Source organism: Artemia sp. Qi Xiang Cuo, chromosome 17 (genome assembly GCF_049724085.1).
Source record: "Artemia sp. Qi Xiang Cuo chromosome 17, ASM4972408v1, whole genome shotgun sequence".
NCBI lineage: Eukaryota > Metazoa > Arthropoda > Branchiopoda > Anostraca > Artemiidae > Artemia > Artemia sp. Qi Xiang Cuo.
This window is the reverse complement of record NC_142810.1, coordinates 39246941-39274906: the sequence shown is the minus strand read 5'-3', so window position 1 is coordinate 39274906 and position 27966 is coordinate 39246941. Positions and strand designations below refer to the sequence as shown.

Here is a 27966-nt window from a genome sequence, read left to right as displayed (position 1 = left end):
ACCTCCAAAGAAGGTTTGTATTGCTAGTAAAAGTTCCATTAATTTAATCAGTAAAACATTGGGTGCGGCTTCTTTACAAACCGGTCAGTGATCCCGATTCAATTGGACATTTTTTTCCAATACCAAAAATAAATCTGGTTTTAAGTGAGGGTAAAAGGGGGCGTAATAGGACATGTTACTATTGTCCAAAATGCATTCCTAGATTCCGGTCAGAAATTAAGTTGAACAACCATGTGAAGCATTGCAATCGTCACAGATGTCAATCTTTGGAAACGGTTGGCGGTGACAGGGCCATCTTGCGATTTAAGAAGTTTCAAAATTCACTCCAACAGAGTGACAAGGTGGGCTTAGACTGCGAAGCCGCTCTCATAGATGTGTATGATCCATTGAATTCAAATCTTGCTAAAAAAAACATGAGGTCATTGCCGTCTCATATGCTCACGCACAAAGAGACTCGTGTAATTCCATGCAATTGATAGAGGTAGTTGAGAGATTGGGTGGTGAGGATTGTATGCTCTCAGCCGTGACAGCACTCATTAAAACAGCAAATAAATCGATATCACGGCTGCGAAATACATCCTATCCAATGACTCTATCCCCAGAGGACGAGTTGGCAATTAAAACTGAAAAAATATGTTGGGTTTGTAAGGGGGAATTTGTTGAGGGTAAAAGGAAAGCGGGAAAGGGGAAATGGGGTAAGGGGACAGGAGGTAAAGAGATGGTCCGCAACCACGATTATTTGGGCCACCCGATTGAATCGGGATTGAGCAATTTTAGTGGAGTGGCCCATCAATTGTGTAATTTAAACGTTCGTCAGCAATTATTATTACCTATTTATATACACAATTCCAGCTATGACATGAAATTTATTTTACCGGCATTGGAAAGATTGCAACATGGTGAATTTGTAGATTGCGCATGGGTATATGGTTATTTTTCATAAAATGTCATACCTAAATTGTCTGAAAAACTACTACTCTTAGAATTCAAAGGGGACACAATAGATAATTAAAAATGTACTTGAATAAGATCTATTTTTAGACTCCTTTAGCTTCTTCCCCAAATACCTAAGATAACTCATTGAATTACAAAAAAGTAATGATTTAAATAGTTTCCCCCTACTTAAGCAACACCTCTTTAAACAGCACTTTTCAGACGGTGAAATGTATGATTTATTAATGTGTAAGGGCATATATCCGTAAGACTACTACAACTCCACCGCAAGGCTTTCTGAGGAACAATTGCCGTCCATCACCTTATTCTACGATTCAATTTACTGAAAAAATATGGTGGGTTTGTAAGGGGGAATTTGTTGAGGGTAATGGGAAAGAGGGAAAGGGGAAAGGGGGTAAGGGGAAAGGGGGTAAAGGGATGGTCCGCGACCACGATCATTTGGGCAACCCGATTGTATCGGGATTGAGCAATTTTCGTGGAGTGGCCCATCAATCTTCGTGGAGTAGAGTGGCTTCGTGGAGTGGAGTGGCAATTTTCGTGGAGTGGCACTGTGCTGCCATCTAAAGCTATAGGTTGGTAGATGGCAATAGTAGTCTCTCGATTCTGTGAAGTGTTGTAAGATCATTTTGATGCTATGAAATATCTGTGCAGTTGAATTTGTTCTATGCAAAAGTACTTTTTTCCTATTAATTTTGACACTCAGTCAATAATTATTGGTTTTATGAGTCTGCTAGTAGTATCGATTTCTTTGAAAATTCCTTTTTCGTACATCTCTGACTTTTTAATAAACATTCTAAACGTTTGACCTGACATTGACGATCCACACAGAAGCGATCTGAATGGTGTTTTAAATTGATATATTCTGCTGCTATTGAGAATAATCGGTCTACAACTAACTGTTAACCATACTTTTCTAATGAATAAATAATAATAATTTTCCCTTAGATCTACCTAGTACGTTATTCAATAACAAGAACAACAAAAACATATTTTTTCATTTATTGACAAAAAAAACTTAAAATACATCATAAATAGCAATAGCAATAAATTTCATTTATTATCATCACATTTTATACAACTTAAAATACAGCGCGAATAGCAATATCACACACTATTTGTACAACAATAGCATGAAGAACAACATTTTTCACTTGTTGACATCACACTTTGTACATGTTAAAATACAGTACGAACAGCAATAATTCACACTATTTGTACAACAATAACATGAAGAACAACATTTTTAAACAATTTGAACACATTTTTTATATTTAAAAAAAAAGAATAAAAAACATACGACTCTAACTTGCTATAAAAAAAACTGCTGAGTTGGGAAAAAAAACTGCTGAGTTGTGAAAAAAAAACCACTGCTGAGTTGAAAAAAAATCTATTTAAAAAAAAAGAATACCACCATCCAACCATTTACTATTTAATTTTTTCCCGACCGAGGCGATGTCTATAATCTCGACACAAACCTCGGTCAGAAGTTAAATAATGTCCATGGGGTAGCACCTTCACACCATCGGCACACACATAGACTTTATCCGACACGGGACACATGGCTATTTTGTCAACTCGAAGTGTGTGGTTTTTAAATTTTAAAGAGCGAATCGCCATGACTTTCGCCCTTGGAACTATACTATTTTCCACACAGTTTCTATATACATTCATGTCGAAATTCTTATTCACGTAGTGTCTAGGCACCCCTTTGCATATTTGTTTTATTATCTCGTTGTGTGTTTGCACACAGTACACCTTCGGACCTGCAAGCACACCACTGGAAATCAAGTCACTCCCCGTCTCTGATTTTAACATTAATAACTGATTTGGGGCCTGACGTTTAAGTAACTCCGGGTAAATGGACTCCTCCCAATTGGTAAAGTCCATTCGGGAGCTAATGTGCACGCCTTTTTCCAAATCTTCCAATAAATTCGCTGTTCTAACTTTTCGCAACAGTGAATCGGTATCCCCATAATTTACTTGAACTTCTCCCTCCCCCGGCCATTGGCGCCTACACACATCGTAATAGAATGACAACATGAGTCTTTTTTATGTTTTGGTTATTGCGCTGCCAGTTGCAATATTTTTATTGAGAATTACGTTTCTTTTTTTTCTATTTAAGAGGACCATATTGGAGTCTATGATGGTGAATGATGTAAAGTTTGGATCGGCAACGATTCGAGCACATTCTTTTGGGTCAGTCACAACGTCAAAACGACTTCGATTGCGTACACCCTCACACATTGTACCAAGGGCTGAGTTCATAATAATTTTAAAGATTTACTTTTCAACCTTTATTTTTGCTTTAGAATGTTTATTAATAAAAGTGCCAATGAACGTTTTCAAATAGGGTTTCTGGTCAAATTGGAGGGCTCTATGTACCCTTGTGACTTTAAAACCGTTGGGTACCATCCACTGCAAAAGAATGTGATGTACAACGATATTCTCTTTCGGATGAAGGTCGACGAAAAGTTTTTGTTTTGATGGTGTCCAGTGCACACCACGATCCTCTACCTTAGAAATATTGTATGGACTCAAAGAGTCCCTAGTCACCGCTCCGTTTATGGACGGGAATACCAAATCCTTCACCGAGTCATGATGCTCCACGGGTATTTCACCATCTATTTCAAAAAACCATCCCTGCGGTTCATTCTCCTCAACATTGGCAATGTTGGCGAAATCTGAAGCACGAGGATCGTTAAGCCATTTATAATTTCCACACGGCAAAGAGTAATGAAACATTCTTGACGGATAGAGGGAGTTCATACAAGAGAAAACTGCATCCGACTTTACACCGGTGTCTTGTCCAGTCGGATCCGTTTCAAGGATAAGATCTCCATGAAAAATATACCCTCCCCCCTCATTGATCTCTCTGCAAATAGATGCGGATCCACTTTGGGGATTAAGCCCATTCCCTAGGTTTTTATTGTATGAAATAAATCAATCAACAACTCTTAAGTTGAGATATAACTACCCACATGCAGAATAAATTCTCCAGTAATTCTATCCATTTTCCTATACACGAAAACCACAAGTGTCAAAGAATCACTTGCCGGGTATAGTTTAAAATAATCCCACCAATTTGTACACCCTCCTTTTGCCCAAACCCTCTTGGCAAATTCATAGTCGGCAGTGGTGCATCGGCGGTCGTAAAGTGAATCATAGAATGATGTGATGGACGGCAATTGTTCCTCAGAAAGCCTCGATGTGGAGTTTTTGTAGTCTTACGGATATATGCCCTTACACATTAAAAGATCATACATTTCACCGTCTGAAAAGTGCTGTTTAAGGAGGTGTTGCTTAAGTAGGGGGAAACTATTAAAATCGTCACTTTTCTGTACTTCAATGAGTTGTCTTAGGGATTTGGGGAAGAAGCTAAAGGAGTCTAAAAACGGATCTTATTCACGCACAATTTATTGTTATCTATTATTTGCCATTTGAATTCTAAGAGCAGTAGCTTTTCAGACGACTTGGGTATGATATTATAAGAAAAAGAACCATCTACCCATGCGCCATCTACAACTCCACCTCGTTGCAATCGTGCCAATGCCGGTAAAATAAATTTCATGTCATAGCTGGAATTGTGTATATAAATAGGTAGAAACAATTGTTGACTAACGTTTAAATTACATGATTGATGGGCCACTCCACGAAAATTACTCAATCCCTATACAATCGGGTGGCTCAGTTGAGCATGGTAACCGTCCACACGCTTACCCCTTTTCCCCTTACCCTCATTCCCTTTTCCTTCTTTACTATTACCCTCAACAAATTCCCCCTTACAAACCCAACATATTTTTTCAGTTTTAATGGCCAACTCTTCCTCTGGTGATAGAGTCATTGGATAGGACGTATTTTGCAGCCGTGATATCGATTTATTTGCTGTTTTAATGAGTACTATCACGGTTGAGAGCATACAATCCTCACCACCCAATCTCTCAACTACCTCTACCAATTGCATGGAATTACACGAGTCTCTTTGTGCGTGAGCATATGAGACTGCAATGACCTCATGTTTTTTAGCAATATTTGAATTCAATGGTTCATACACATCTATGAGAGCGGCTTCGCAGTCTAAGCCCACCTTGTCACTCTGTTGGAGTGAATTTTGAAAGTTCTTAAATCGCAAGATGGCACTGTCACCCCTAATCGTTTGCAAAGATTGACATCCGTGGCGATTGCATTGCTTCACATGGTTATTCAACTTAATTTCTGACCGGAATCTAGAAAGACAGGTCGGAAAATATAAATATACCATTATGCCCCCTTGTACCCACCCTTAAAACCAGACTTATTTTTGGTACTAGAAAAAAATGTCCAATTGAATCGGAGTCACAGGTTGGCCTGTAAAGAAGCTACTCCCAATGTTCCACTTATTCAATTGATGGAGCCCTCACTGGAAATATTACCCCCTTTTTGCGGTCACCCCCTCAAATTCGGTTTCATAGCGTAGAACAGTAACACCAATCTTTAAATGTACATTAGCCCACTCAAAAATTGTTATCCCATTAAGTGTTGCTGTATATTGATTATTTAAACCATTAAAATCTAGTATAGGGAAATTCAGACTCCCATTAACTGCACAATTGTCCAACAATGTCTTAGTAGCATTCTCTTGCAGAGGCTTGTGAGCTGCCACAAGAAATGTATATTTGAAGCATTGAAGCCCTGTATAGAAACGAAATTGTTGTACACCAATACACCGATTTAAATCTTCATTAAATTTTGCCCCCACTACCCCACTCCCATGACCCCCTTTAAAATAAAATTCTTTTTAAATTTACCCACATTAATATTCAAACTCCCAATAAATAAAACTACCGACCCACTACCCAACTCAGTATAGTTATCCAATTTTGTTACTATATTATCAACCCATTCCATAAAAACACCCTCAAAATTATTCAGGTCCGGATGAAGTGGTAGCATTTCAGTACGTAAATAACGCTCATACACCTCATCCGCCTTTTCATTGAAATAAATTATTTTTTGTGCGATGGCAGCCTTAATCCCATCCCTCCCACTACCCTCCCCAATCACTCTTTAAAGAAGGGCTCGAATCTTGCCAACATATGAGTTTACTATATCTGCCGGAGTCATTATGGTGCTACCTGATGTTTGTGAATTACTTGAATCGTCAGACTTAGCCATATAAACAAATACATTGTGCAAGGCAGAGTCAACTAAATTAAAATCGGGCATGACAGAGGGCGTTACAGGGATTTCATTTCCTCCATTAATCTGCTCAATGATGGGGATGTTACGTGCTGTCGAATCCTCAAACTCACTCAACAAACCCTCGAGTGTATCAGGACTGAGATGATCAGTCCATTCGAGGTTTGCTGGTTGAGCCATACCCCCTGTAGATGTACTTGGTACATGCATGTTGAGTGTGGCAGTTGACCAATTGACGGTTGGCTGGTGTGTAATGGATCCGGGTGGTTGTGCCATCTTTTTGTGAGTATTGGCTGTGGAAATTGACCAGTTGACATTTGGCTGGTGTATGATGGGTCCGGATGGTTGTGGCATATTGCTGTGGATGCTGGATTTGATAGCTGGATAGTTGGCTATTGGGCGGTTTACGGTTAATGTTGATTGTATTAATGGATTCGACCTACGACCATGTTGTATAACCGTCGGTCTGTTTGAACTGACCACTGGAGTCGCTTCAACCCCTCTTATTTTCTTAATGGGTGGGGGGAGCTCTGGAAAAACCAAAAAAAAAATTTTGTTTTTCATGGAAAAAATCTTGAAAGAGAACTATCAGTCCTCATCAATAGTATGCACAAGAATAAGTTTTTTTTTAATTTAAATTAAAAGTGTCATTCTATTTTTCTGATATGATTTAGAGATGTAAAAAAAAGGTTGAAAAAAAAGTTAAAAAAAACTGTCAGAAAAAAAATTTAAAAATAAAAAACTGATTGTGGCACTTTGGGCCGGTGGGGAACGAATGTGGGGAACTTTGGTCCGGAATAAAAAATAGGTATGATTTAACTCATGTGCTAAGCTCGCAAGCCATTTAAATACAGTGTTTACATACTTTTTTTCTTGTTTTGATATTGCTCTTTACCGACCTCTGGAGATCCAATTTCAAAAAATATTTAGCATTCTGTAAACTATAATAGGGTCTGTATAAATTTTAGTAGATTTAATTTCTTTACTCACTATGATTATAAAATAATAACTTACTTCTTGCGTGTAGCTTTCGTCAATATTCCTTTTATTTGAATGCATCATTATATTTCAAATGCTAACTCTGAACTGAGAAGATTACAAGTTGTCGGAGTTTTTATACCCGTATTCAAAGTCAAACATAAGTCAATCACATCTAACAATTAAAATGTAGCAAACAGATAGGAAGTTACTATAGTATAAAGGAATCATCACGCACTTTGAACACAGATCAACACGAATTTTCACGGCGGTTGAATTCCGGTCATTACACTGTCTGCTTGTATGGCGGGTGTACTGTCCGCTTGAAATTGTTATATATAACAGTTTCATATATATAACAAATGTATATATAGCATATATATAACAAATGTTATATATATGCTATATGGAAGACACCCCGCTTGTAATCATTATAGCTATATGGGTACCACCCCCGTCTCTATCATTGTATCAATACTACTTTTGGGGGATGTTGAATTAATCAAAAGAAAATATTTGCATCCTAATGCTATTGCTTCTGCTCATACTGCTACTAATGCTAATATTATTACTACGTCTACTACTACTACTGCCACTAAAGCTAAGGCTACTACTGCTAATTCTATTGCTACTACTACTACTGCTGCTACTAAAACTAAGGGTTTTAAGTTGAAAAATTTCGAAAACATTGAAATTGTATGAACTAAATCAGAACACACTATGCCCACACATAGTCAAGAGGACATATTAGAAATGCTACAGGAACGGTTCATGGTATTAAGTTTAAATTTTCAGCATGCATTGAAGGGGATTTTGAAGAAACCAAAGGTGCTATGTGCATACTACTACTAATGCTACCAAAACTAGTACTAGTACACAAGCTAAGAGTGTTAAGGTGAAGCTTTCAAGGAATATTTAGGTGGATATTGAATTAAATCAAAAGGTTCTAGTGTCCTTTTCGAGATTCAAAATAGATTGGAGGGCATGTAGCCATCCTGTCAATCCCAATAATTTTCCTAATACATCTCGTCAAATTTTGGGACAGGGTTTTTATTCAGCGTAGTAGAATGGTCCACTAACTATGTCTCTACGGATATTGGATATGTCAACCCCCATAATAATGTAATTAGCCTATAATGCTTTAAAACTAAATCAAAAGGCACAGTATGTATGGTTGCGAATAAGACACATCAGCATTATATCGAGAGCGATTGGGGGTATTAGGTTGAAACTTTCGGAACTTCTACTATAATTTTTACAATTTACAATATACTATTACAATATAAATAAACCAAAAGAGTGTCTTTCAAAAAGACCAAGGGCATTCAGGTGAAGCTTTCAAATAATGTTGAGGGAAGTGTTGAACTAAATCAAAACACATTATGTGCATACAGGTTGTCAAAAGAGCTGAATTCAGGAATGACCGAGGGCATTAAGTTGGAACTTTAAGGAAATGATCAAGGGGAATGATTAATTGACTAAAAAGGGAATGTTTACGCTACTACTACTACTACTACTACTACTACTGCTATCACTACTACTACTATTGCTACCACTACTGCTACCGCTACTACTACTACTGTTTCTGTAGCACCTACTACTAAGGCTGAGGATATCGAGGTGGTAATTTAAGGAAAGGTGTAGGGGAAGGTTGAACTAAATCAAAACATACTATGTGTAAACAGACTGTCAAAGGGACATATCAGCAATATATTAGGAAAAATTGACTGTATCAAGCTAAAACTTACAATGCATCATTAGGAGGATACTCAACTGACAAAAAGGCAATATGTGCATACTACTACTGCTACTAATATAACTGCAACTACTGTCACTACTACTACTAATACACCACTAATGCTATTACTATTACTACTACTACTACTACCACCATGGTACTAATAGTATTGAGGCTAAGGGTATAAAGGCAAAAATTAAGAGAATATTGAGGAGAAACTTGAACTAAATGAAAACACACTATGTGCATGCAGGTTATCAAAAGGGCGTATCTCGGGGATGGCTTATAATATTAAGTTGGAACTTTCAAGGAATGTTTAGGGGGAAGATCAATCGACCAAAAAGGCATAATGTGCATGCTTTTGCTAATACTGCTACCGCTAATGCTAATACTACTCCAGATACTGCTATCGCAACTACTTCTGAGGCTAAGAGTACTAAGGTGAAAAATCAGGAAATGTTGAGGGAGAAATTTAACTAAATGAAAATGCACTATGTGCAAGCAGGTTGTCAAAACGACACATCAGTAATGGCCCAGGAATTGTTCACGTAAATAAGTTGCAGGTTACCAAAAGGGCATATTGGCAACAACATAAGCTTATTCTGTGAAGTTTAAACTTCCAGGGCTTAATGAGGGGGATGTTGAACTGATAAAAAGGCAAAATGTGATTACTACTCCTACTACTACTACTAGTGCTGCCACTGTTAGTACTACTACTAATCCTACTACTACTAGTACTCCTACTGTTACTACTGTGACTACTACTACAACTAGAACAAAATGGCTATATCAAAGTTTTGATGTTAAAAAAATAACCCAGTTCAAATTATCTTCTGGTCTTGAGTAGGCATAGGGGGAGGGGTGTCAGCAGTACTCATGCTATTCTTGCTCGTTTTGAGTTTGACCCGGTTATTTATTGTAATTCTTGTTCGTTTTGGATTTAATTTATTTACTCATGGTGATTTGGGGTAGTTTTTCGCTTGGAAGATTATTTGACCTTATTTTTTCTCAGTTTCGGTTTTTAGCCATTTTGTTCAAAATAGTCTATAATTTAAATAACTATAACTTATGGGTTGAAAGATCCCCTAGAGCCCCAAGGACAAGGGTTGTTAGCAAAAATAAATATAACAGGTGCAAATATAAATGAAGGAATAAATCTTAAATAGCTTCAATAATTTGTTATAATTTCCCCCAGGAGTTACTTCATTTACAAGGTGTGGTTTTGTAAACTTTAGGGGGGAGGGGCTCATTCAAATGGAAATCATAAGTTGTATTGTCTTTTTTAAGAATCAAATGTGTTTGTCATTTTTTTTTTTTTTTTTTGACAATCTGTATGTACATGGTGTGCTCTTTTTCAGTTGAACTTTCCCCTCGACAATTTCTCAAATTTTCATCTTAATATCCTAAGGCTTAGTAGTAGTCACTATAGAAGCAGTAGTAGTAGTAGTGGCAGCAGTAGTAGCGGCAGCAGTAGTAGTTGTAGCAGTAGTATTATTGGTAGTAGCGTACAAATATTGCATGGTCAATTGAACATCCCCCTCATCACTCTCAGGAAATTCCAACTTAATATCTTCAGTCATTCTTGAGTTACGTCTTTTTGACAATCTGCTTGCACATAACGTGCTTTGACTTAGTTAAACACTCTCTTCAATATTCTCTGAAAACTTCACGTGAATGCTCTTGACTTAAAGTTGACCTGAAGTTTTAAGTTCATACTTCAAGCCGTTCCTAGGGTAATGCTGACATGCACTTTTGACAAACTGCATGCACAAATCATGTTTTGATTCTTTTCATCTTTCCCCTTCAAATTACCTGAAATCTTACCTTCCTACCCTTAACCTTAGTTGTAGTAGTAGTCACAGTAGTAGTAGTTGGAGTACCAGTAGTAGTAGGATTAGTAGTAATACCAACAGTGGTAGCACTAGTAGTAGTAGTAGGAGTAGTAATCACATTTTGCCTTTTGGTAAGTTCAACATCCCCCTCATTAAGCCCTGGAAGCTTAAACTTCACAGAATAAGCTTATGTTGCTGCCAATATGCCCTTTTGGTAACCTGCAACTTATTTACGTGAACAATTGCTGGGCCATTACTGATGTATCCTTTTGACAACCTGCTTGTACATAGTGCATTTTAATTTAGTTCAATTTCTCCCTCAACATTTCCTGATTTTTCACCTTAATACTCTTAGCCTCAGAAGTAGTTGCGATAGAAGCACTATCTGGAGTAGTATTAGCATTAATGGTAGCAGTATTAGCAAAAGCGTGCAAATTATGCCTTTTTGGTCGATTGATCTTCCCCCTAAACATTCATTGAAAGTTCGAACTTAATACCATAGGCCATCCCCGAGATACGCCCTTTTGATAACCTGCATGCACATAGTGTGTTTTCATTTAGTTCAAGTTTCTCCTCAATATTCTCTTAATTTTTGCCTTTATACCCTTAGCCTCAATACTATTAGTACCATGGTGGTAGTAGTAGTAGTAGTAATAGTAATAGCATTAGTGGTGTATTAGTAGTAGTAGTGACAGTAGTTGCAGTTATATTAGTAGCAGTAGTAGTATGCACATATTGCCTTTTGGTCAGCTGAACATCTTCCTAATGATGCACTGTAAGTTTCAGCTTGATGCAGCCAATTTTTCCTAATATATTGCTGATATGCCCCTTTGACAATCTGTTTACACATAGTATGTTTTGATTTAGTTCAACCATCCCCTACACCTTTCCTTAAATTACCACCTCGATATCCTCAGCCTTAGCAGTAGGTGCTACAGAAACAGTAGTAGTAGCAGCAGTAGCAGTAGTTGTAGCAGTAGTAGTGGTAGTGATAGCAGTAGGAGTAGTAGTAGCATTAGGAGTAGTAGTAGTAGTAGTAGTAGTGTAAACAATCCCTTTTTAGTCATTAATCACTCCCCTTGATCATTTCCTTGAAGTTCCAACTTAATGCCCTCGGTCATTCCTTAATTAAGCCCTTTTGACAACCTGCATGCACATAATGTGTTTTGATTTAATTCAACACTTCCCTCAACATTATTTGAAAGCTTCACCTGAATGCCCTTGGTCTTTTTGAACACTTAAGGTCAAATATGCCCTCTTTCCCAATAACAAATACTATGTGTAAACAATTGGCGAATTGCATAACTTACAGCCCTTGCCTTCAGTGCTATGGAAGGAGGGGGTGACATCCCTGGAAACACAGTTTATGGACCTTTCAACTATGTTGAACTAAATTGCTATCCCAAAATGTGGATTGGATGTGTTTGGAAAATTAAACTGGTCGTGGGAGAAGAGCTGGTTGTCCTTCAATCACTTTTGACTCTTACTAATTAAAAAAAACATTTTCCACAAAATAAGTTTTTCAAAAAAAAGTAAAGAACTCCATTAAAGCAATAATGATTAAAAATAGAATCAAACTATCAACCAAGCATACAACTACCACAAATCAGTATCAATAAATAAATAAATGAAACCCAAAACAAACAGAAATTAGAATATATTACATGAGTCAAACTCAAAACGAGCAGAAATTAATATGAGTAGGGCTATAAACCCCTATGCCTTCTAAAAGTAAGAATAAAATTTGCATTTCATTGAAAAAAAAATCAAATGAATTTACTGAAAAAATCTGCATTGTCTGTTGAATATACATATGCTGATATTTATTGCTTAAAATCTTAATTCATTTTTAATTTCTTAAAGTTATAAAAGTGAAAACTATTAAAAGAATGTTTCACAGTAAAGTACCAGTTATATTCTGGCTTTTGGAAAGCATGGGGTTTAGAACCCTATACCCATATAAATTTCTGCTCGTTTTGAGTTTGACTATGTTATTTATTTAGTTTCTGTTTGTTTTGGGCTTCATTTATTTATTGATAAAGATTTGCGGTAGTTGTATGCTTGGTAGATAATTTGATTCTGTTATGGTTCATTTTTGGTTTAATGGAGTTCTTTACTTTTTCTTGAAAAACGTTGTGTGTGGGAAAAGTTTTTTTTAATTAATTTCTTATCGTTTTATATTGACATAGTCTTTTTCAGGGAAAACGACTGAGTCTCTTCTAACGTACAACAACCATCCCTTCCATAAAAACTCGAAACATCCCCTGGGCATAACTTACAATCCTTGCCCCTAATCTCTGGAGTTTGTTTCAACCCCAAAAGTCTTGTTATATGATATCTAGACTAACTTGAATAGAATGGCGATCTCAAAATTTCTATCAAATTCATTTCGGGACAATACGACGTGTGTGTGGGGAGGGCGTAACTGCCCTCCGATCACTTTGACTCTTAAAACTAGCAGTAGAACGCCTGGTTACAAATCCAATGAGCCCCTTCCAAAGTTTATATTATCGCGCTTTCTATAAAAACCTTATTTGTCCCCAGGTCATAACTCACGACCATTGCCCTGAGGGCTGGGAGGATTTTTTATTCTCAAAAACATAATTTCCAGACCTTTCTGATACGTTGAACAAAATGGCTATCTCAAAATTATGATTGTAAATGTTTGGGGAAATGATGGGCATGGGGGGGGGGGGGGCTTTTGCCTTCTGATCACTTTTGACTATTAAAAAAGGCACTACTTCTTTCAGTTTCCAATAGAATGAGCCCTTTTGAAGCTTCTTCGACAAAGCTTTCTATAAAAACCTTATATGCCCCAAGGGCATTACTTAGGACCCTTGTCCTGAGGGCAATGGGGAGGGTTGTCATCCTCAAAGACATAATTTCCAGACCTTTCAACTATGTTGAACAAAATGGCCATATCCAAATGTTGATCGGAAATGTTTGGAGAAATGATGGGCATGGGGCGGGGGTGATACTCCCTTCAATTACTCGACAATAGAGAAGGACAATAGCCCTCTCAATTTCCAATCCAATGACCACTTTTTGAAGTTTTTATGACAACGCTTTCTATAAAAACATTATTTGCCACCAGGGCAAAACTTACAATCTTAGCCCTGAGGGCTGTGGGGGGGGGGGGGGTTCATACCCAAAAACATAATTTCCGGACCCTTCAACTGCGTTAAACAAGATAGCTATATCAAAATGTTGATTGGAATCGTTTGGGAAACGATGGGCGTGGGGGGGGGGGCATTCGCCCTCCCATCGCTTTTGACTATTAATAAGGGCACTAGCCATCTCAACTCCCAAGCGAATGAGCCATTTTTTAGGTTTCTGCGATAGCACTTTCAATAAAAACCTCATATGACTCTCGGGTCTAATTTACAACCTTTGCCCTGAGGGCTGGGGGGGGGTTGACATACTCAAAAATATAATTTCCAGACCCTTCAACTACGTTCAACAAAATAACTATATCAAAATGTTGATCGGAAATGTTTCGGAAAATGATTGGCGTGGCGGAGGGGATTTGGACTCCAATCGCTTTTGATTATTAATAAGGGCACTAGCCCTCTCAATCCACAATTAAATGAGTCCTTTTTGAAGTTTCTAAGACAAGACTTTCTAAAAGAACCTCATATGCCCCAGGCATAACTTACATCCTTTGCCCTGGGGGCTGTGGGGGATTTGTCATCCTCAAAGACATAATTTCTGGACCTTTGAACTACGTTGAACAAAATGTATATCTCAAAATTTTGAATGAATATGCTCGGAAAAATGGTGGGCGTGAGAGGGGGTTAGTTGCCCTCATATCACTTTCGACTAGGCTATTAAGAACGGCCCTAGCCCTTTCAATTTCCCATCGAAGGAGTCACATTTGAAGTTTTTACGACAACACTTTCTATAAAAACCTTATATGGCCCCAGGACACAACTTACAACCCTTGCCCTAAGGGCTTTGGGGGGTTTCTCATCCTCAAAGACATAATTTCCAGAACTTTCGACTACGTTGAACAAAATGGTTATCTCAAAATTTCGATTGGATGTGTTTGGTGAAATGGTGGGCATGGAAGGGAAGTTAGTTGTCTTCCAATCACTTTTGACTATTAAAAAGGGCACTAGCCCTTTCAATATCCAATTGAATGAGCCCCTTTTAAGTTTCTACGACAACACTTTCTATGAAAACCTTTTATGCCCCAAGGGTATAAAACTTACGACCCACACCCTGAGGGGTAATTCCCTGTTCGACACGCATTGCCAGCCCAGTCTTGATACAACCCATTGCCCAAAATACTTGATAAATTCAATTCAAAATCAACGGATAATTTTTTGAAGATATATCTTCAAAAATTGTAGTGAGAACCAGATAAAGAACCAGTTCTCACTACTTTTTTGAAGATATGTCTGAAAATTCCCTGTTCGACACGCATTGCCAGCCCAGTCTTGATGCAACCTATTGCCCAAAATACTTGATAAATTCAATTCAATACCCCTCATACCCCTGTTCGACACGCATTGCCAGCCCAGTCTTGATGCAACCCATTGCCCAAAATACTTGATAAATTCAATTCAAAGTCAACGGATAATTTTTTGAAGATATATCTTCAAAAATTGTAGTGAGAACCAGATAAAGAACCAGTTCTCACTATTTTTTTGAAGATATGTCCGAAAATTCCCTGTTCGACACGCATTGCCAGCCCAGTCTTGATGCAACCTATTGCCCAAAATACTTGATAAATTCAATTCAAACATGTCTTCCATCCTAAAAGACATAATTTCCAGAACTTTCAACTACGTTGAACAAAATGGCTATCTTAAAATTATTATTGGATGTGTTTGGGAAAATGGTGGGCGTGTAGGGGGGGGGGGGGGGGTAGCTGCCCTCCAATAACTTTTTACAATTTGAAAAAGGCACTAGCCCTTTCAATTTCCAAACAAATGAGCTCTTTTTGAAAGTTTCTGCGACAACACTTTCTGTAAAAACCTTATACGCCCCCAGGGCATAACTTACAACCCTTGCCCTGAGGGCTCTGAGGGGGGTTATCATCCTTAAAGACCAAATTTCCAAAATTTTAAACTGCGATGAACAAAATGGATATCTCAAAATTTTGATTGAATGTCTTTGGGGAAACGGTGGGCACGAAAGGGGGGTTAGTTGCCCTCCAATCACTTTCAACTATTAAACAAGGCACTAGCCATTTCAATTTCCAATTGATTGAGCCCTTTTTGAAGTTTTTACGACAACGCTTTCTATAAAACCTTATATGCCCCCAGGGCATAACTTACAAACCGTGCCCTGAGGTCTCTGGGGGTTTTGTCATCCTCAATGACCTATTTTCCGGAACTTTCAACAACGTTGAACAAAACGACTATCTCAAAACTTTGGTTGGATGTGTTTTGGGAAATGGTGGGTGTGAAAGGGGGTTTAGGGGGTTTACAGCCTTTGCCCTGGGGACAATGAGGGATTTATCATCCTCAAAGACATAATGTCTGGACCTTTGAACAACGTTGAACAAAATGGATAACTCAAAATTTTGATTGAATTCGTTCGGGAAAATGGTGGACGTGAGAGGGGGTTTGTTGCCCTCATATCACTTTCGACTAGGGCATAACTTACGACCCTCACCCTGAGGGGTATGTGGGGTTTTCCATCCTAAAAGACACAATTTCCAGAACTTTCAACTATGTTGAACAAAGTGGCTATCTTAAAATTATGATTGGATGTGTTTGGGAAAATGGAGGGCGTGAGAGGGGGGTTAGCTGCCCTCCAATCACTTTTGACCATTAAAAAAATGCACTAGCCCATTCAATTTCCAAACAAATGAGCCTGAGATCTGTGGGGTTTTTGTCATTCTCAATGACCTATTTTTTGGAACTTTCAACTACGTTGAACAAAATGACTATCTAAAAATTTTGGTTGGATGTGTTTTGGGAAATGGTGGGCTTGAGAGGGGGTTTAGTTGCCCTCCAGTCACTTTCGACTATTAAAAAGGGCACTAGCCCTTTGAATTTCAAACTGAATGAGCCCTTTTTGATTTTTCTACGACAACACCTTCAACAAAACCTTATATGCCCCTAGGACATAAAGTACAACCCTTGTCCTGAAGACTTTGGGGGGAGTGTCCTCCTCAAAGACATAATTTCTAGATCTTTCAACTACGTTGAACAAAATAACTATCTCAAAATGTTGATTCGATATGTTTGGTCAAATAGTGGGCCAATTTTCTACGACAACTCCTTCGATACGAAGTGCCCTGGTCTAAAACCAACCAAAAAATAAAAATAATAATTAAATAAATAATACATTGTGCGAACATCATTCTTTACTTAGGCAGCGCTATTGCGCTGCTTATGAAAAACGGCTCTAGAAATTTCGATTTACAGTCAAATGATCTCCTTCCGAAGTTTCTATAGCAACTACTCCTATATGAAGTGCCTTGGTGAAAGGAAAAAAAATAATGCATTGTGCCCATATCACTCCTTTACTTAGGCAGCACTATTGCGCCGCCTATGATAAGGACTATTAGAAAAAAAAAAATATGGTTTGGTTTCTTTTAATTGTCTTACACATGATCCAAGACAGTGTGGAACCTGCTCTCTGTGGTTTGTGCAGAGACTTCCTAGGGTTTAAAAAGTCGAATCCTTATGGCACGGCGTAATAGCGCTGCTTAAGTAAAGAACGATGTGGGCACAGTGTGTTTGTATCTTCTGACCAGCTTATTCGATTGGAAATTGAATGTTATCGCGCCCTTTTAAAGAATCAAAAGCAATTGGAGGAAAACATGAACCCCACACGTCTATCATTTCCCCAAACCCATCCAATCAAAATTTTGAGATAGCCATTTTGTTCAACGTAGTTGAAAGGTCCAGTAATTATGTCTTAGGGAATGACAACACTACCACCCCCACAGCCCTAAGGGCAAGGCCTATAAGTTATACTAGTTACCCAATATTAACATATAAGGCTTTTATGGAAGGGGTGTCCGTATAAAGTTCGGAGGGGGCTAATTCAATTGGAAATCAGAAGTTCTAGTACTATTTTTCAGAGTCAAAAGTAATCGGAGGGCAACGATCCCCGGCAGGTCCTCTTTTCCCCAAATGTATCCGATAAAAATTTTGAGATAACTATTTTATTCAAAATAGTCCAAAGAAAACAAGGCCTTCGGGATTGACACAAACCCCCAGAACCTGGGGACAAAAGTTATAGGTTATGCCCAGGGGGCATATAAGGTTTTTATGGAAGGGGTGGTCGTATAAATTTTAGAAGAGGCTCATTTTATTGGAAATTGGAAGTAATAGATTAAGGAGCCACTCGACAAGTCACATTTTATGTCTTGGGTCTATGGAACTTTCAGATATGGATCTAAGCACATAAATACGTTTAATGATTATATCATTTACTCACTGTCAAACCAAACGGTATCGATAGTGTTAATTCATAAAACCATTGTCTAGAATATCTCTGGCGGATGGTGATAACCTCGTATCTGCTTTTTTCAAATTATACAGAAGAGCGGAAAACGTAGGGGAATGCGAACATTTGAGATAAGAGATTCCTCTGACCAATAACTTTTGAACATACGATGACCATGGCGGAAATTCTTCGACCAACATGCTTATGTCAAATTTGATTAAATAAAAGCGTTTTTAGGTGTATTTGCTGAATAAGCGTAAATTTTAGGTTATTTGATGTTCATCCGGGCCACTGTAGATAAATTTAACTTAAATGTAATCACTGTAGATAAATTAAATTTAAATCTATCTACAGTGATCAGAGCGATATATTGCATCAACGTTTCATTTGAAAAAGGTAAAAATGGATCAAACGCATTACAAATGTTGTTTAGATAAATAAGCCTTCTTCTAAAGTTCGGATAATCAGACTAAACTAACTTCTTTGCATTCATCCCCTTAATTTTAATTTAATGTAAACTCATTAGGATATCCCGTGCCTTAAACCTAAGTTTAACAGCTATTTAGCCTTTTCCTTCCTAGATCACTTTTAATCCACTTCACAATTCTCTACCGTCATTGTCAATTTGTTTAATTAGAAAGTTGACTGTCGCATAACTTTTGCTTCATACAAGGGAAAAGCATGCTCTCATACAGCCGAATTTCCTAAGGAAAGTTGACGAAAACTTTCCCTGAAATCTGTATTACTCTGATAATCTTAACTTGAATTGAGTTCAAGTAAATTGAAAAAAAAGAACAGAAAAAAACATCAATTTAGGATTCCAAACATGTATTCCCTTCTGAAAAATTCCATTTTCAATACGTAACTTTTAGATAGCAGAATAAAAACGAAAGACAGAAAGCTATCAGTCTTCTGTAAGCGGGATTGCTACTAGGTTGAGAAAATATCAGTTCGTTACATAATATGCATCTGCTGAGACTAAGCCTACGACCGGGAAATTTGTCTTGCCAGCGAACAAGTCCCCCAAATTTACTTGAATGAATTCAGTGTTGGTCGTATATATATATATATATATATATATATATATATATATATATATATATATATATATATATATATACATATTTAAAATGGAAAAATTATTATGAATGAATAAATAGAACCTAAAATGAACTGAAATTAAAATGAGTAGCTATATCAAATATAAGGATGAAAATAAGTTAAAATGAAAAATCACGCGAAAGATGAGGATGATCGTAAAAGAACAGAAATTAAAAGGATTAATCCTGTAAAACGTAAAAGAACATAATGACAACAAATAAAAGATTACAGGAAAGAACTAATGAAAGTAGATTGACTTTTTAAATTTGATTATTATAACTCCTAGAATTCTAAGCAATTTTAATTTTTAAAGTGGTAATGATAACAAAAAGTATTATATATTTTGGTTTTAGTAAATCCAGATTAACTTTCTGGTTTAGAAGGTTTAGCGGGGGGGGGGGGGTTAGTAGCCCTATTCTAATCTGTGTTCATTTCTTTTCGCTTTATCTCGACTTGATTATTCATTTGAATTTTATAAAGAAAGAAAACGATCAAAAATGGAGTTTTTCAAGTCAAACTAAAATACTGAAAAAACAAACAAGCGAATATCTCGAGAAGGCAACCGCCTTTTTTCATCAGCGCGAACAAAATAATATATTCCAAGAAAATTGCAGAAAAAAAGACAAACGCGGAAAGGCAATGTGAAAAAAGAAAAGCCAATAAAAACCAATGAAAATAAAATTAAAAGATGAATAAAATTCAATAAAGCCAAAAATTGTAAGAATTAAAACCAAATACCTAACAATCTTAAATCAAGTCATTCGCCAATATCCGCGATTTGTACAAAATCCCAAAAATGAGAACTGCAATCGACGGATAATACCGGACACTGAGAAATAAAGTAAAAAATTCATTCACTCAGACAAGCGAGCCAGCAATTAAAAAATTGCTTAATTGGTTAACTATGTCTACTTGATCGATCTTCTCGTTACGCAACATCACCTCGTAACCTTCGCTTGTTCCTAAGTCTTAGGGACTCATTCTTCTTAACATAAATTTTCAAACCTATTCTTACGCCCTGAACTCACAAACCTCCCTAAATTCATGCATTTTACTAACATTTCATCTAGGATTGTTAAATCATCAACACAATTTTAAGTCTAGGAGAGTTTTACTTCCCCAATTTATTCCGTATTCTCCCATTGCCTTTACTGTGTTCCTTAGGACAAAGTCCATCGAACTTATTCTTTTAAATGGGGATAGAAAGCAATCCTGCTAAACTCCTGATTTAATACGAGGCCACCTTCTAGCCTCTTTTCCTACCTTATCCGCAGCAATGCTATTCTCGTACGTAGAACGAACCACTAATATATTCATCTCGTATATCCTAGGCAGCGTAATAGCGCTGCCTAACTAAAGAACGATGTTGGGACAATGTATTATTTTTTCTTTCTTCTTTTTTCTGACCAGGCCAGTTCGTAGAGAAAGAGTTGTGGTAGAGACTTCGAAAGGAATTCATTCGATTGGAAATCAAAAGTTCTAGTGCCCTTCTTAACAGTCGAAAGTGATAGGAGGGCAACCAGCCCCCCACGCCAATCATTTTCCTAAGCAAATCCAATCAAATTTCTGAGGTAGCTTTTTTGTTCAGAGTATTTTAAAGTTCAGTAATTATGTCTTTGAGAATTACAACCCTTCCCCCACCAGAGCCCTCAGGGCAAGAGCTATAAACTATACTAGTTCCCCATTATTATCATATAAGGTTTTGTAGATTTTAATGAAATGTTAGTCGTATAAACTTCGGAAGTGGCTCATTGGATTAGAAATCAGAAGTTTTAGTGCCCTTTTTAAGAGTCAAAAGTGGTCAGAGGGCAACTAGCGTTCCCCCCTCCCCTCACGTCCTATTTTCCTAAAATTCTTTTGATAAAAATTTGACGTAGCCACTTGTAAAAAAAATAGTCCAAGGATCACATAACAAGGCCTTTGGGGTTGACACAGCCCCCAGTCTGGGGGGTAAGGGTTGTAAATTATGCCCCGGGGGGATATAAGGTTCTTATAGAACGTTCTTATAAGAACCATACTAAACTTATAACCAGCAGAAATAAATTCCTATAACAATTCAAACTCAAAACGACCAAACATTCCTGTTAAAGAATAAATGGAGCCCAAAATGAATGGCAATTAAAATAACCAATCATAGAAAACACAGAGATAACTGGTACAAATATAGATGAAAAGATAAACCTTATAACAACTAAAAGTTAAACTGAATGTTCAAGTCAAACTTAAAACGAAAAGAAAAATACTATAAAAAGGAGTTCGGCTATTGCCCCTTTTCCCCTTCTCTAACCCTAAAAATCTAAGGATTGTTGCGTCATTTGTGCTTTACTGAAAACAAAATATGTTACAAATATTTTCCTTTACATTTACACCATTAAAAGAAAAAAATAGAAATTGAAGTGAAATAAAATTTTGAATTGCTGTTTTTCCAAGAATTAATATCAACATATGTCAAATATTCAGTTTATTTTCATTAGTTTTTTCCAGTCGTCTAGACTATTATAGTGATTCTATATTTATTTGTAGTCGATGTTTTGAAAAACAAAATTAAAGTGTTCAAGATGTATTTAGTTTTCAATAAAACGCAGATGACGCAATAAGCTTTAGTCTTTTACGGTTACTGGTAGGGGGAAAAGGGCAGTAGCCAAACTCCTGTTAGCAGTAATTTTTGTTCATTTTATGTTTGAGTTGAACTCTGGATTTAATTTTTACTCGTTTTTAGAATTTTTTTTATATTATTCATCTATACTAATACATGGTATCCCTATGTTTTCTATGATCGCTTATTTTAATTCCTGTTCCTTTTGGGTTACTTTTATCCTTTTATTACAGGATTTAATTTTTACTCGTTTTAAGATTTTTTTATTAATCATCTATATTAATAACTGGTATCTCTATGATTTCTATGATCGTTTATTTTAATTCCTGTTCCTTTTGGGTTTCTTTTATTCTTTAATAGTAAATTTCGCTCGTCTTGAATTTGAAATATAAAAAGATTTTATTTCTGTTGATCTCAAATTCAATAAGGCTCTTTAATTTCCTTTGAAAAACTTCTTTTTCGATTAAAAAAAAAAATTTCATAAAGCAAGGAAAAGTGAAATAACCTAGTTATCCTCAGAACAGGTGATGGTAACATTCAAGAAAATCTACTTTTTCCATCGCTGTCTACCCTCTGTCTCACTATCCAACGCAAAATAAATGCCGTATAGTTATACCGCACAGTTTAAACAAAGTCCATTGTCCACTGTCTAAGATGTGCACTTTCCAACGCTAATTATAATGCTGCATAATTATAATACAAAGTACAAGCGCAAGTACACCGGCCACTGTCCAAGAGGTCAACTATCGAACTCAAAGTATAACTATGTATAATTATAATACAGCATAAGCCAAGTATAATTGTACACAACAGGGTCTTCCAGGGCCGGTACATCGCGAGACGTACCAATCGAGTAATAATGTTGAATAATTACAGGGTATGGTATAATACTGTGTAAAACAAGGCTTAACTCCATAGCACTTCTGCCTTATATTATCCCACAAAGTTATATATACATCAACTATTAAACCAAGATACTTAATCAGACTTGGCAGTTGTTTTACAGCAGTATTGCCAACATGTCGTCAACCGTAAGATGTCGCACCCATGGATAAGAATAATGTTGTCTAATAATGATTTAATATTGGAAAAGTTTGCCAAGTTAAACGGTCGCCAAATATCAGAGTTACAGTATCGTTAACCATGGGCGTAGGCAGCATATTGTCTATGGGGGGGGGAGTCGATAGTATGATGGAGGGCCTTTTATCAACTGCTTTTCCAACCATCTGCTTTTTCAGCCATATCTAATGTAAATTTGAAGGTCTAGGGGGGCCGCTGCCCCCCACCCAACACCCATGTCGGTAACTAAGTAGAGAGCGATATATCTCTCACGTATTTTTCCCCGTCCAAATTGTATAGCGTAGATTATCTTAGAAACTTGCAAATATCAGAAATTTGAAAGATCCAGTGCTTTTTAAGGAGAAAAACTGAGCTAAGGGCAAGCGGCAGTCTGAAGTTTCTTTGGCATCAGATCAAAATTTTGATACATTCATTTCAGTAAAAATTGGCATAAGATCAAAAAAATAGTACTAAGAGATGGGAGCGGACCCCAAAGGTAAGAGCCAAACTTACCCAGATCACCCCACTCTAGAAAGATACATTGCAGCAGAAAACGTGGCAATATTGCACCCTGTTAAAACGAAAAATTTTGGTTTTTAGTGGGTTGGAAAGAACAGAAACCTCAATCTTATTTGTTGTAAGTTCTGCTCTTTTTAACTTTTTATTCATTAATCCATATTATTCCTGTCGCTTCAGAATTCACTTATCAGATAGAGCTAAAGAAGGGAGGCGGATGTCCTCCCACAATATTCATTCTGAAAAAAAAATATTTTCGATCTTCATTCCTTTAATTTATTTTTTAGTAGTTTATATTCCTTTTAAGTTTGCCTTGATTATTTTAATTTAGGCTTCTTTTATCCATTTTGTAGTAATTGTGTCGCGGGAGCGACACAATTGTCTCTTTGGTTTGGCCCTCTTTTCTTCTTCGTTTGGCCCTCTTTTCTTCTTCGGTTTGGCCCGAAGCATCTTGGTTTGGCCCTCTTTTCTTCTTCGTTTGGCCCTCTTTTCTTCTTCGGTTTGGCCCGAAGCATCTTGGTTTAGCCCTCTTTTCTTCTTCGTTTGGCCCTCTTTTCTTCTTCGGTTTGGCCCGAAGCATCTTGGTTTGGCCCTCTTTTCTTCTTCGTTTGGCCCTCTTTTCTTCTTCGGTTCGGCCCGAAGCATCTTGGTTTGGCCCTCTTTTCTTCTTCGTTTTTTTTCGTTTGTAAATGCAATTCTATTACAATATAAAAAAATACCAGAGTAAATAAGTAGCTTAGACGTATCTGAGGCTCAATAGTAACCGAAGCTCTAAAAAGGAATTTTGATATTATTAGATACATCAAAAGAATCACTTTATTATGTGATTCCAAACATAAGTAAACTTATCAAGTTTAGTGTTACCTATCAAAAGCTAAGACCCTGCGAAAATGTGCCTGACTTCTGAAATAGGGGCAAAACGGCACCTAAAATTCAATGAATCTTAATGAAAATTGACAAAATTGACCCACGAAATTGACAAGTATGACTTATACACTTAGCTTTGTTTTTTTTTATAGCAAATGTGGTTGAAGACTCAAGGAATGGCCGTTATTTTTGCCTTTGTTCCTAAGTTTCGCAACCAATGTTGTTGAAAGTATCGATATTTTTAGTCTGCTTTCGCAATTTATTTGCCGTCAGGTATTTCTACAGTACCGCCTTCTACGGCCTTTATCTAGAAAAAAATATTTTTAAATAACGTTTTAAAAAAAATCTAAAAAATTTCATTTTATCGCGAGATTAAAAATTAGTATGCTTAATATACGAAGTATCGAAAATTTTATTTTATTATCGTATGTTTGTCCAAATAATACGTCTTTTTATTGCATTGTTTAAAATTTCCTCCTGAAATTTTAAAATTTTGGGGAGGAGCAGCCCCCCTCCCTCTCGCACACATGTCTGATTCATTGGAACTCAAACCTAGGGTCTTTTGAATACTAAAGGAAGGGTGGTACTCCTGAACTATGGTCACATTTACAAATATGTAATTGTTTTAGATAAGCTGGAAGTCCCGGAAATTCAGGCTTGAAGTCAAGTAAAACGTCATTCGACAGCGAATTTTGAGTAATCTATGACAATTTACTATGATTTATATTAGATATGGATAAATGAAGCTGGATAATCAAACCAAAGTCGTATCTAAAGGGGGAGGGGGTTTGAACTCCCTCCACCCCCCCCCCCCCAATGTTTGTTCAACTCGTAAAAACGTAGCAAGTATGAATATAATCAAATATTTGATATGTTTTTAAGGTTTTTTTGTATCACCCACCCTCCCCCCGAAAATATCATTGATACGGTCTTGAACCAAACTTTTGATTATATCACATCTATAAACTCTTGTGTGCCAAATTGAGGAGCTAAACTCCTGAAATTGAGGAGCTAAACTCCTTTTCGACCACTAAAATCCGAGCTGATCTATCACATTTTAGCTCCTTAACAGAAGTTCTTGCGTAGCAACCTGAAGTCCCAGCCCCTTTGGTTTGATGCCCGAGCCACACTAAAATCATATTTGTAGATGAAAAGAAAATTGCACACGGCTAGAGCCCAAATAATATGTCCTGTAATAATTCGGTGAGTTAAGATATATTCAACTCTCACGCATATTTCTAACACGTATTATAGGCTATACATATTAAAAAGCAAATGTAGACAAATATCCGAATGGAGTTAGATACGAATAACTCACATGCTATGCTTCAGATATTTCCAAAGACATGAATGGACTACCTTACGAATGGGCGTTCAAGCTTGAAGATCTGAAAGTTTTTTCATCTATTCTGGATTTCACCACTGCACACAATCCGTCACACCGCGAAAGAAAACTTTAAAATGTTCTGCTCTATTCTTTATCATGAGTTTTTTCGGTGCGTTTTAATTTTAAATCTTTGTTTTTACTTCCGTAGAAAAAAAACTTAATATTTTTCATTTTAATCCTTTTTAAAGTGATAGGAAATTTCCGGTATTGTGATGAAAAAAGGCTCTCCATAGCTAGGCTACTTACAAAATTTTTTGTTACTGGCAATTCTAAATGATTAGCAATAGTGCGGTTTAACCTCTGTTGGTATAAATTTAGAATTGTGGCTTCTGATAAGGAGACATGCTAAGAAAACAATTCTTACTTTAAAATATGTATAATGATTCTAGTTAACATATTATCCAAGGGGAGAACCTTTATCATCAAGTCTTTCCTCTTTTTTCCTTCTTTTTCCAACTTAAAAGAAAAAAAAATTACAATTTTTTCCACGCTCTCAACTAAATGCGTAAATCTTTTGAAATTGCTACCATAAATTGTTCTATAAATTGTTCTTATAGATAGCGTTCATCCCGGTCATTGTTTATTCTGTTTTTTTTAATGATAGATAAAGCAGTGGCGAAAATACAAAATATTACTATAAACATACATATACATACAGAGTATATACCCCCACCCCCCTAATGTGCAAATATATAACAAAAATTTCATTCTGAACCTAAATATAACCAAATGAACTGTACCCCAACCCCTAAATATATCCAAATCAGGGTATATATTTGCACATCAGAGGGGTGGGGGCAAAATTTATTTTTGATATAAATGAAGGTTATATTTAGAATCAGAATGCAATTTTGGTTAGATATATGCACTTTTGGGGGGGGGGGTATATACTCTGTATGTATATGTATGTTTAAAAAAACAAAATTAACAATTAAAAAAAAAACGGAATTAACAATAACAGGGATGAACGCTATCTATAAGAACAATTTATAGCAGCAATTTCAAAAGATTAACGCATTTTCAGTTCAGTTCAGTTCATTTATTTAACATCAAAATACATTTAACAAATATGCCAATACCCGCCCCAAGAAAGATACCAAAAAGCACTTGCGACTGGGCGGGTACATACAACTCATTTATTAATTAATGATTAACTATAAAAAAAAAAAAAAAAAAAAAAAAAACTTGATAATAATAATAATAAAAAACAAAAAACACTAAAAGAAAAAAATCAATCTCTCATCAATTCATTTAATAATAATAATAATAATAATAAAGATAAATAATAATAATAAAAAAAAAAAAAAAAAAAAAAAAAAAAAAAAAAAAAAAAAACTATGAACCTTGACCTAACAAATATTTTTTCAATTTATTTTTAAATAACCCCAGGTGCTCAGCCGCCCGAATGCTCTCCGGAATACAGTTCCACACATTAGGTCCTGAAAATCTGGTATGGAAGCCGGCCCTGGTTCCACTTCTATTCGGAACAATGAAATCACTAGCATGACGAGTTTCATAATGGTGCAAAGACCTATTGTCATTAAAATAATCACGAAAAACCTCTGGACTAACATCATTCCTGCATTGATAAGCAAAAATTCCTATTTGGTAGTCTACTAGCTTTCCTACATTCAGCACATGCAAATTGTTGAGATAAGATGAAGAGTTATTTACACCTTCAACATACCCACGGATGATACGCATCGCTCTATTTTGAAGAGTCTGAACACGTTTAAAATTCAAATAAAAATTACTTTCCCATAACATACAGCTATACGAAGCATATGGGTGGATCAAAGCATGGTATAAAAGCAATAAAACTCTCTGAGGTAAGAAATTTTTAAAACGACGAATCGCTCCAAGGCCACGTGCAACCTTTGTGGCAACAACATCACTGTGGTGTTTCCACGACAAATTACGATCAATGTAAAAACCTAAGTACCGGATTTCTTTAACTTGAACTACAGGCATATTATTAAACAGAATTCTACCATCAATATCACTGGGCTTGCCTACTCTAGAATATACAATAAAATTAGTCTTAGTAACATTAACTGATAACAAACTCAAACTAGTAAAAACATGGAAATTTCTCAGAACACACTTCACTTTCAACACAAGACTATCCAAACAACGACTAGAAAACGTAACTGCAGTGTCATCAGCGAATGACTTTAAGCAACAATCTGGAAGATAAAACCTCATGCTATTCACATAAACCAGATACAGAAGTGGACCAAGGACCGATCCCTGTGGCACACCACACGACACTTGATAAGGGGAAGAAAAAGCATCATCAATCATCACTTTAATAGACCTCCCGCACAAATAACTTTCGAACCACTTCAAACTC

The 27966-nt window shown here is 36.5% G+C and overlaps 1 protein-coding gene across 1 annotated transcript in view; it reads right to left on the bottom strand.

Moving 5' to 3' along the window:
• LOC148942185 (guanylate cyclase 32E-like) overlaps window positions 1-27966 on the bottom strand; it is a 320081-nt gene that overhangs the window by 197490 nt on the left and 94625 nt on the right. The window lies entirely within an intron of this gene.